Genomic DNA, 11,974 nt, shown 5'->3' with positions numbered 1-11,974 from the left:
CCTTGTCGCTTGCCAGGCACTGAACACATTTTTATCCAATGAATTAATGAAGTTGCACTTAGTATAAAAAGCATAATGTACTTTATAATTGATGCTGGCATAATTACACAAATCTCTTGTAGGAAAAGATATCCTACAGCAGAGGCTGGCAAACTATAGCGCCATTGCCTGCTTTTGTATCCTCGCCAGCGAAGAACCGTTTGTGCATTTTCCAATGTTTTTTTTTTTTTTTCAAAAAAATCTAAATGAGAATAGCATTTTATGATATGTGAGAACTACGTGGAATTCAAATTTGGTGTCGGTAAGTAAAGTTTTATTGGCACACAGAGTCTTGTTCATTCACTTGTGTACTGTTCATGGCTGCTCTCCCAGGGCAATGGCAACAACAGGGCTGAGCAGCTGTGGCCAACACCAGATGTGCGTTCTCCTTGCCTTGCACTCTGCTGCACTACAAATTGCAGGGACAGCCTTCCAGCGCTGCTTGCAATGCCATACTATGGCATTTTATTCATTTAATTTCAGTGCATCTTCTTACATCCGCCAAGAAAGGATGAGAAAAGCGGACTCCAAAAGTCACACTTTCAAGGCAGAGTGGAGTGTAGATCATTTTGTTACGAGATTAGAAGGCAAAGCATGTCTTTGCTATGCGATGATCTTATAGCTGTGCTAAAGAGTATAATACACATTGACGTTATCAGGCAGAGCACCCGGCATGGTATTCTCAACTGCAGGCAGGAAACCGATAAACTTTAAAATAGAATAATACCTTTTCCAGAAAGAACACTTGTGTGAAGAGTTGAGAACATTGAGAGGAGCCTCGAATATTAACTGAAAAGCAAGTAAAAAAGTATAAAACTATTGTAAGCAATTATAAAAGGCAAAATTATAAACTATTAGACAATGATGGAAGTTATCTGTATCAGCTTGGGGATGAGAAAGCTCTTTAAACAAGACTCAAGTTTTACAAACTCATAAAAAATTTAAAATTGTCTGCTTCATTACATGAAGAACTTAGATTGTTCAGAAAATACTAGAATATCATTATAAAAGAATGCAAATTAAAATTATACCTGTTAGACTGGCAAAAATTCAAAATTTCCTATCTCACTAATAGGCCAAGACTGGGAAGAAACAGGTCCTCTTTTTCACTATTGATGGGAAAATAAATTGGTCTAGCCAAGTCACCTTACAAAGTGAATTTCAAGATGTGTTCCTACATTGTCAGTACCCGCCACTGCTCCAAGTTATGGGAGTGGGAAATCGTACTGAGACCTACTGAGCCAGGCTGGGCAGGGCCCGAGGGAGCCGCATGGGGGCTGCCCCCTATCCTAAGCCCGCCTGACCACCTGTCACCCCGCTTCTGCCTCCTGGTTCCCACCAGTCCATCCACCTCTCTGGGACCACTGGGCGGTAGCCAAGGAGGAAGCATGCCGGCCATCCGCTGAGTGCTTCTGGCCACACTGCGGGCAGTGCTGGCCCAGGAGGGTAGCCTACACTGGAGGTAGTGAGTGATGTGTTGACCAGGATACTGCATTCCCCTCACCTGCCCAGAGGGAGAACCTGAAATCATGCCACTGTCCACTGGTTGCACAGGACTCCAGGCGCAGGCTCACGCCCCAGCAGATGGGCTGGTGGGAAGGAGGCTGCTTCTGAGGTCGGTGCAGCTCTGCGACTCTAGAAACTATTCTTGCTGCGGGGCTGGCTGCCCAGCAGGTCTGTGCTTTGCTGGTGGATGTTTCGCCTAGGAACCCCAGTTCTCCTGCTTCTGGAAGAGCCCTCTCAGTGACATTGATTGTGAATAGAGTCCTCGGAGTCAAGGTTCTGAGTCAAAGCTGTTCTATTGGTGAGGAACTTTCAGAACTGTCAGGCAGAACTCTTCCAGGAGCCGTGCCAGTATTCTCAGGAGTCCCAGAAGCTCTGCCAGTGGCAGTGCCAGAGGGAGATCACTCTTTCTATACAGTGTCCCTGTGTGTCACCAACAGTGTTGGGAGCAAGTTCAGCAAAACCCAAGTGTTGGAGGGTTATGGAATCCTGCAGTCTGACCCAGCTGTCAACGTCACAGTCATTGCTGTGGCCAGAAAGCCTTGCTGGCTCAACGTCACCTGGCAAGACCCCCACTCCTGGAACTGGTATTTCTGCAGACTATGGTTTGAGCTTTGATACCTGGCTAAATAGTCAAAGATGTTCATAATGTGAATGGCCAAGGATCTCCAACATCACTGTGCCATTCACAACACCTGGAAAGGCATGAGGCACCAGACACAGCTTCAGGCCCAGGAGGAGCTGGGGTAAGGCTTGTGAAGTGAGTGGAGCCCAGAGGTCAAGGGCACCCTTTGGGCAGACTCCAGGAGTCCTCCAGCTGAGACCACCTCCACACAAACATCTACTAATAATAAAGATGATGATAATATTCTCCCCAGAGATTCTGCAAATGTAACAAGCTTCCTGGGTTAAAAAAGACATGGAAGTTGCAGGGTCTGAAAGAAGACAAGACCAGCCTGCAGCATGCACTGGCTGTGTTCTTTGGGGTGGCTGGTCCCAGAGAGACCTAGACCCACCCCATTACTTGTTCCTCTCATCTCCCATCAGTGTCCCCTAGCAGCCTCGAAATTGACGCCACCCTCGGCCATGGCCGACCAGATGCCAGGGACCCGTGGAGCCCTTATGACATCAGCAATAGAGACTATTTCTTCCCCATATAGCTGGCCAGGTGGCACCTGACAGGTTGGGTGTGTAAACCAGAAAAGTATCTGAGACAGCTCCCTATCAGTTTAAAAGTATGTTTTGCCAATGTTAAGAACACACCTCGAAGAAACAAACACGGAATCATAGAAAGACTTTGGTCTATGCTTTTTTCCAAAGATGCTTTTGAGGGTTTTTGAGTATTTAAATGAGACAAGCAGGCTGGAGGGGGAAGAGGGAGGATATGGTCACATAACAGAATTCACATGTGACAAGAGAAAAGGAGCCGGCAGAGGAATAGTCCATGACATATTAATCTTGGGCTCAGTAAGTTAGCACTTTGCATAAGATAAGGTGAACACAGAGCAGCTACCTGTGGAGATGTTGAACCTTGATCTGTAGCTGTCTGCTTAGGAACAAGATGAAAGGCAGCTTCTTGCATGCCTCAGGTTTCTGCTCATGTTCTCCTTTTGGCACGGTGAACTGGGGTCCTGAGCTCTTATTTTCCTTTCACAGGTGTCAGGCATGCTGCACCGTGTGGATGACGGAGTGCAAACAGACTCAGCACTCACTGCCCTGCCAGCTCATCTCAGGGGGTGGGGCCTTTGGTTTCGATGTTATGGAAGAGCCTGGCAGAATGTTCTAGACCAGATGAAAATTGGGCTGCTGCAGACATTCAGAAGGAAGAAGTGGTTGAGTTTTTAAACCTCCTTTCCCAAATGCCCTGCTCAGTTAGAGTGAGCTCAGGCCACCGTGAATCACGAGAGCCATATCAATGCTCTGTTGGACGCTCAGGCAGGCAGAGCCAGGCAGCTGGGAGGGGGGCCTCTGTGTGAAGAAGAAGCTGCTGGCTGCCCACCCCCGACACTTCTGCACAAGCTGCACCACGGGGCAGGTGGGATGGATTTCCAGCCAAAGCTTTCCTCAGTCACCTTGCTCCTGGTCCACTGTGCGGTTACATCTTCCAGCTCAAATTCTGAAACCTAAGTGCCTTTGCAATTCTGTGTTTCTGGGCCTGAGGATGGCTTTTACTTAAACCACCTAGACTAGGAAAGAACCTCTTTCTCCCTTTCTTCCCCACACTTAAGAAACAACTGGGGGAGTGGGGGAGTGAATAATACAGTATCTCGGGGCCTGATGGTTTTAAATGGGGAATTATAATTAGGTCCTCATTAGCATTTTGCTAAATGTAAATGATATTAGGCATTTGCTGAATACAGAAGCAAATGTATTGGCTTTGGGTTTCAGGACTTCAGGAGGAGAGAAGTAGAGGAAGGAGGGGAATGGGGGACAGGATCTTCATGGCCCCCTGTAGTAGGGGAGGTGAGAGGGACCCCAGCCTCTGAAAACCAATGTTCTCTGTCTCCCACCTTCCCCAAAGGAGAGCTGGCAGTAGGGAGGGCTTCAGCCAGTGCTAAGATCAAAACTGTTGTACTTCAGCTTTGTTTTCCACTGAACCTGAGTAGCTAGGGAGGATGTTCTAATATTAGGGAAAATGATGTGGAAAAATAAAAGAACCTGGCAAGAATGCATTTCGATTTGCCTTTTTAAAAGACCACCAATTTCCTTCATCTTTCTCTTGGGAAGGTGGAAGATCCAGTAGTCACTGTGTCAGTATAGAAATAACTTTGTGGGGGAAGCACAGGAACCTTGTTTAGCCCAAAAGCAAGTCAAGTGAAAAAGGAGGAGGAGAAAAAATAATTTTCCCTGTTAGAGAAAAGATTCTAGTTTCATTTTGTAATTATAGTCCGCCTCTTCTCTAGGGGAAAAACAATTGTGAACTCCCCAAGGTGGTTATGAAGGAAGAGAGTACGATTCCCTGTCCTAGTGCTGAGAAGTCTCCCCCGCTCTACCAGGCAAGGTCCTAGAAATTCCCCACCCTGAAAGCTGTGAGCCCTCTGCTGTCAAAGGGGAAGTTCATTAAAAAATAAAAAAGGCCCTTACCACTATGCCTTCACCTTTTTGTTTAGGTCTTCGACTTGAATTCAGCCCAGCTAGAATGAAGCACCCATTAACTGTCCAGCCATGACACAGCGACTAACCACTTCAACTGAGTTTTCTGTCCAGGATTTGAAGATTCAGTGATATTACCGGGTACCTAGACAATTAACCCTCAGGTATTGGGGTATCCCAGAGTGGAGATGTGATTAAAATCAGTCATGTAACCACAGACCCAAAATTTACCAGACCACAGAAACTTCGGAGTACTCTACCTTTTTAGAAAACCAACTACCACCACCAGACGGTGTAAAAGGATAAAAATGACCCAGTCTTATTTACTGTTTGCCAGGTTCAAGCTGTTACAATCTTCCGCAAGTAGAGATTTTCATCGTGGGGTTTGTCTGTGCATTTTACACTCTGCTGCTGCTTGAGGCAACTTATCTTAAGTTAACAAAATTCAAGCAAGCATGAGCTGATTTTTTAAAGCTAAATGAAAAATAAAGATTGGCTGGGTGAAGTGGCTCACGCCTGTCATCCCAGCACTTTGGGAGGCTGACGTGGGAGGATCACTTGAGGACAGGAGTTCAAAACTAGCCCGACTGCTTTAGTGAGACCTGGTCTCTACAAAAAGAAAAATGCTTACAAAATAGCTGGGCGTGGTAGTGTGCACTTGTAATCCCAGTTACTCTGGAGGCTGAGATGGGAGAATCAGTTGAGCCCAGGAGTTCAAGGCTACGGTGAGCCATGATTATGCCCTTACATTCCAACCTGGGCAACAGAGTGAGACCTTGTCTCAAAAAAATAAATAAGTAAATAAATACATAAATAAACATAAGCTCCCTGTTTCTAAACTCCTAAGAGATTGTTTTCTTTACTTATCTGCATTAAGAAAACTGAAGGAATTTGCTTTGAGGGTTACAAAATCTTTAGAAACTGTTGGTCTCCATTTATAAAGATGAGGAGATAATCATATTATTTAGGTCCCTGGAACCAGATGTTTAATACTCTTCCCAAAACTACAGGTGAGAACTTGTTAGGGTAATTGTGGGTTTAATATAAGCTGATATCAAAGAGATGTAGCTGTTATACATTAGCAAACATTCATGACAATAACAACACAGCAATGCAGCTAACATGTATTAGACTGTTACCCAGTGCCTCTCCCATAGCTAAGCACTTCATAGTGTGGGGAGAAGTGATTGGCTATGGTTTTATGATGCCTAAGGCTCTCCTCTATGGGCACAACCACCCCATCCTACAAACTTTCAGCTTAGTAAGATTGGCATAGATGGTATTCAGCTTTCCTTCATCTTTATAACCTGGCAGTAGTGTATTCCCACCCCCGTCGTGGGGATGATCAGTGCATAAGCCAAGATAAAACATGAGAAGAGCATGAAAATATTGAAACAGACAAGCTGACACTTTTACATGAGCCTAATTTAATGCTCCAAATTATCCTCTAAAATCAGTACTGCTGTTATCCTCACTGGCAGTGAAACATTAGGCATTGACTCCCTCCTATGGCTCATGTTAGCACTTCTCAGTGCTGGCTCCTTTTCCTGGCATTCAGCACAGGACTTTCTTTTCTTTTCTTTTTTTTTTAATTTTTGAGATGGAGTTTCACTCTTCTCACTCAGGCTGGAGTACTATAGTGCTATCTGAGCTCACTGCAGCCTCTGCCTCCCAGGTTCAAGCAGCTCTCCTGCGTCAGCCTCCTGAGTAGCTAGGATTACAGGCGCCTGCCACCACACCTGGCTAATTTTTTATATTTTTAGTAGAGACAGGGTTTCACCATGGTAACTAGGCTGGTCTCAAACTCTGACCTCAAATGATCCACCCGCCTCAGCCTCCCAAAATGTTGGAATTACAGGCATGAGCCACCGCGCCTGGCCAGGACTTTCCTAAAGCAGCACCTTCAGTGTATGTGAGGTTCTTCAAATGTTCCAGAGCCGCTGCATCTGCTCTCCCCACTAGAGCAGTCCCACTTTCCCCTCAAGCCGTGTCAGTAATTACATAGAGCAACAGAAGTCACACAACTCCAAGACCTCCAGCATGTGAGATAAGATGCTTCAGATCAATGTTTAAGATGGTGCTTTTTCTCCAGCAATAAATTTGAGTCATTGCACATTAAGAAAATATTACACTGTCTCCATCTTATTTGTTAAGAACAAAATAACCCTTCTTTTAAAGTCGTCCTCAAAATTAGGTCTGCCACTTCCATTAAGAGTATAATCTTGGTATTTTATTGCCTTTTAAAGTTGCTTGTTATTTTAACTCCACCATTTTACAATTCAAAGTTGCTTCTATAAAACCAAAGGTTATCATAGGAGAGGCTTTGTGAAAGCCTCTGAAGGAGCCTGACTCCTGGTTCCCTCCCTATCAGGGAAAACACCAAACCTGAAAGGACAATGTGAGAATCCCTTGAGGTGACAGGTTCTGTCTTCAACCTGCTTGCGTAGGGCTGGTGACTTTGGCAACCAGGCCCTCATAGGAGGGAAACATAAAAAAGGGAGCTTTGACATTTTCCTCCTGGTACTCGGCACATCTGCCCTGGGACACAGTGCCTGTGGGACTCTGGACCCCAGCACCAGATGTCCTTCTGAGAAAAGCCCAGTGGCGGAGAGAAGTTCCAGAGGAGGGAGGGGTGGAGCCAAGAGAAGAGCTGGGGAGATAATGGAGTAGGCAGCTCCAGGAGTAATTCAGAGCAGAAGCCCCTGTTGTAAGGGTGCTTTCGGGACATTTTTTTTTTTTTTTTTTTTTTTTTTTTTTTTTTTTTTTTTTTTTTTGAGACGGAGTCTCGCTCTGTCGCCCAGGCTGGAGTGCAGTGGCCGGATCTCAGCTCACTGCAAGCTCCGCCTCCCAGGTTCACGCCATTCTCCTGCCTCAGCCTCCCGAGTAGCTGGGACTACAGGCGCCCGCCACCTCGCCCGGCTTTCGGGACATTTTAACCAGCATATCGTCCCTTTTATGTGTGTATGACCATGCCATTGCACCAGAACTCTACACATCTAAAGAAGCCTAAGTAAAAGATCTCTATCAACTATTTTAAAGTAAATATTCTAAATGATCAAAAATGCATTTGTTATAGGTAAACTGGCAGCCAGCAGCTTTTATTGTTTCTTTGTAATTCATAAAATAATGATATATCTTTTAATCAAGAACAACTTAGATTTCAGTAAATCTAATCTTTCAACACACACACATATATTATATTACAGATATATAATGCTTACAAATCTGGGGAAGGATATTGAAGTGTTTGCCAACATATTTGAAAACTCAAATGAAATGAGTTATTTCCTGAAGATGGTTAAATTGGCAACATTAGCATTAAGAAGTTACAGAAAGCTAGAGAGGACTTTTAAAATAGGAAAATGCAAAAGAAGAAGAGAGTCATGTGGAAAGTCTGCTTTTTAAAAGAGATCCAGCACACACGATTTTAATGTTGGCTTCTGTTTCCTCCAGATTTCCTCCAGAGAGAGGAAAGATTTCAAGTTCATTCTTCTATGAGGCTATCATAACTGGAATATCAAAAGTAGACGAGAATACCACACAAAACAAAACCTGTAGACAAACTCTACTTCTTAAAATAGATGCAATAATACTACCATAGATGCAACTGCAAGAAAAAAACGGCAGTGTAGTGAAACAATCATATCTCATGACCTAAAGGGCTATCTTGGGAATAGAAAGTGGTTCATCATTAGAAATTGTATTGATAAAATCCACTATATTAAGAGATTAGAACATCTTAATAAATTTCCCGAAAAGAGAGCAATGGGTAAAATTTGACATCAATTCTCATTGTGAAACAATCAAACAAGGAAGTCCAGGATAAAATAAAACCCCTGAACCCCATAAAATATATATATACCAAAATCTGCAGCAGACTTCTAATTTAATAATTATTTTTAAAAATAGTTACCACAAGTGTTTAATCTGGAAATGGGATATCTGTAAATTAAGAAACAGTTATGTGTGTTGGAAAGAACATACGTACCCTGATTTGCAGGAAAGATTATACTTTAACAGTTCAAGAGAATCAATTGAATATATCTTAGAATAATTTACTCAGAATAATTTACTAAGAATGTCCCATTCATGATAGCAAATAGCAAAAAATACTTAGTAAGAACACAATAGCACACTTACAAGGACCTATTATGAGAAAAAACAAAATTTTTGTGACAAAACAGAGGGGAGAAAGTATATTCTTTTGGTATATTTTGGTATAAAGCATATTTTAGTATAAAGCTTCCAGTTTAAAAAAAAAATCTCTGGTAATGGCTTCATTTTCCGACGAAATGGCAGAGAAAAAAATATATGTATATATATCCCTTCTACTTCAGTAGCTCACACTTTCACTCTCTCTAATGGCTGTTAAACTCACCCACCAATTTCTCTCAGTTTCAGCTGCTATATTTTTTATTTCCAGTATGTGTATTCTATTTTTTTATATTTTTGTCCTCTGCTAAAGCATTCAATCCTGTGTTTTAATGCCTCCAACATATTAATTATATTTGTTTTAATGTCCCTGCTTGATAACTTCATCATCTGAATGTTCTGTGGATCTCTTTTCGTTGTTTACTTTCTTTTCTGTTCAGGTCAGGTTTTCTCTCCTTGAATGCCCAATTATTTTTGATTGAATGAGAAACTTGGTGATAAAAATTGTAGTTCTCATTCTGGTCTCTAAAGGATAAAATCTTCCTGCAGGAAGATGTTGCTTCTGTCAAGAAGCTAGAAAAAGAAGCATCAGCACTCCTGCCTCGCCTTCATCCAATTAGAGAACCAGGAATTGAGGAACCTGAACCTTTGGAGAGGGCTGTTTCCAGGGCATTCTCACTCCTAAGGCAGACACTTCTGAGTTCCCACAAAACCTAGGGCGTTTACCAAGGTCCTTCCTTGTTGCAAGTTCCTGAAACTTGTAAGCATCTATAGAAGTTCAACTTGGTGCTACATCATCATGATGTCAGCTCAGGGAGTAGTTTAGAAAGTACAGTTGAATTTTTTTTTTTTTTTGAGACATTGTATCGCTCTGTCAGCCAGGCTGGAGTGCAATGGTACAATCTCGGCTCACTGCAACCTCAGCCTCCCAGATTCAAGCGATTCTCCTGCCTTGGCTTCCTGAGTAACTGGGATGACAGGCGCCTGCCTCCACACCTGGCTATTTTTTGTATTTTTTTTAGTAGAGACAGGGTTTCACCATCTTGGTCAAGCTGGTCTCAAACTCCGGACCTCGTGACCCGCCCACCTCGGCTTCCCAAAGTGCTGGGATTACAGGCATGAACTACCATGCCCCGCCTACTGATGGATATTTTAATCAGATAGGGTAAACTAGTCCCCTTGTCCTCAAGGTGGTTGGATGATAAAACTTCCTGTTTAAGTGGGACTCTGGCTGGATCTGATAAACCAGTTGCCCACACGATGGAAGTATAAACACACCACATAGGTAGTTTCAAATTTCCCAGTGGTCATATTTTAAAAATATAGACAGAAACTGGTGAAAGTAATTTTAATGCTATATTTTATTTAATCTAATATATGCAAAGTGTTATTTTAACACAAAACCAATCTAAAATGTATTGGCGATGACATTTTTTACATTTTTATCTCACCAAATTATCACAATTGGTAGGTATTTTCTAAATGACGGTACAGCTCAGTTAGGACTAACCACATGTTAAGTTTTGAAAAGCCATATGTGGCTAGTGGTACCACAGTCGTCACCAGTCTAGAACATTGAAATCAATGCCAAACACTAAAGCAAGAAGTTACATTAACTGTGGACAGCCCCTAAGGTTTGTGAATTTGAAACTAAGATAGTCAGGATCGGCCTGACTTGCACCCACTTGCAGGGTCTAAACAATGGAAAAGGCTGGCTAAAGCATAATTCTTCAGAAGCTGTCACTGTGCCACTGTGTACTCTCCGTAAGGATGAGGAGGGCGCTCACCCTTCCCACCAAGCAAGGGGGCTTCCAGACACCACCGAGAGACACTGGCTGTCCGTCTTGGAACTTGAGAGCCGTGAGACCTGATTTCGGAGACTTGTCTGGAAAAAGCACAGCAGTCAGAGACCGTGGCTGATGATGCTCAGCTCACAAGAGTAGAGACAGCAACCTTTGGAGCAAACTGCTCCTTTTCTGATTTCGGGCCTCACTAGCCGGCAGGAGACATTGCATCAAGAAAAAGGACCCGCCCATACTGGTCTCAATTCTCTTGCAACTTTCTAGCCCTGAAACAAGCCCAAGCTGGCAAAGAAAACTTTTTTTTTTTTTTTTTTTTTGTGACGGAGTCTCGCTCTGTCACCCAGGCTGGAGTGCAGTGGCACGATCTCAGCTCACTGCAGCCTCCACCTCCTGGATTCAAGCGATTCTCCTGCCTCAGCCTCCTGAGTAGCTGGGACTACAGGTGCACACCACCATGCCCCAGCTAATTTTTGTATTTTTAGTAGAGACGGGGTTTTGCCATGTTGTCCAGGATGGTCTTGATCTGCTGACCTCGTGATCCGCCCGCCTCGGCCTTCCAAAGTTCTGGGATTACAGGCGAGAGCCACCCCACGCCCAGCCAGAAAACAATTTTAATGTGATAGTAATTGGAGTTTGATCATTACATTGGACTGACCAATGCAATTACTGAGATGAGACTGTCCCTATAACCAAAAGCACCAGAAAGCCACAGTACCTGTCCAAGATGTTAATTGAGAGGTAAGCAGAAGAGAAACAGGTTCACAGAGGGAATTTTGCATGCAGGGATGAGACACAATAAAGCTTCTCTGGTATTTTCCTGACTGAGTCCTCTTCATTCAATAAACTGGTTACCTGAGGGGGTTTTTGTTTCACCTCTTGGGGTGGTAGGTAGGGGACCAGAAAGACCTAACAGCACGTGAGAATCAGGTGAGATTTGGGCTCATGCTTCACAGTGAGGGGTGCTTCCCCGGGGCCATACCCTTGATCAGTGGGACCAGCACAGCACCCAGAGGGGCAGATGGTCTTATCGCACCTCAGTGGTCTGCTCCATCTGCTCAGGGACCAGACCATCAGCTCTATCAGGCCAGAGGCCTGGTGTCACCCAGAAGCTCCTGTCATTCAGCGCTCACCTTCTGGGCTGTGGAATCTTCTCTTGCCACGTAGAAAGGTGGAAAGAGATGGGAAACTTGGAGAGAAGCAATCAATAGCTTTGACAAATAAGTTAAAATTGTCTTTTTCTTTTTATTGGTGAGAGACTAGTTAAACTGGAAGAGACTCGAATTTTGGGTAAAAAATAAGTTTTTGTTTTTACTATTAACCAAAACATAAAAATAAAAAAAAAGGGTGCTTCTTTCCTTTAACCCAAATGCCATCACCATGAGTCC

General features: G+C 43.6%; 1 pseudogene; it reads left to right on the top strand.

The window, feature by feature from the left end:
* The first annotated feature begins 261 nt into the window (after positions 1 to 261).
* LOC100425432 (interleukin-6 receptor subunit alpha-like) lies at positions 262 to 2,702 on the top strand (annotated as a pseudogene).
* Positions 2,703 to 11,974: the final 9,272 nt, after the last annotated feature.

Source organism: Macaca mulatta, chromosome 15 (assembly GCF_049350105.2).
Source record: "Macaca mulatta isolate MMU2019108-1 chromosome 15, T2T-MMU8v2.0, whole genome shotgun sequence".
Classification (NCBI taxonomy): Eukaryota; Metazoa; Chordata; class Mammalia; order Primates; family Cercopithecidae; genus Macaca; species Macaca mulatta.
The sequence above is the reverse complement of the archived record's forward strand: the minus strand, read 5'-3'. Positions and strand labels throughout refer to the sequence as shown.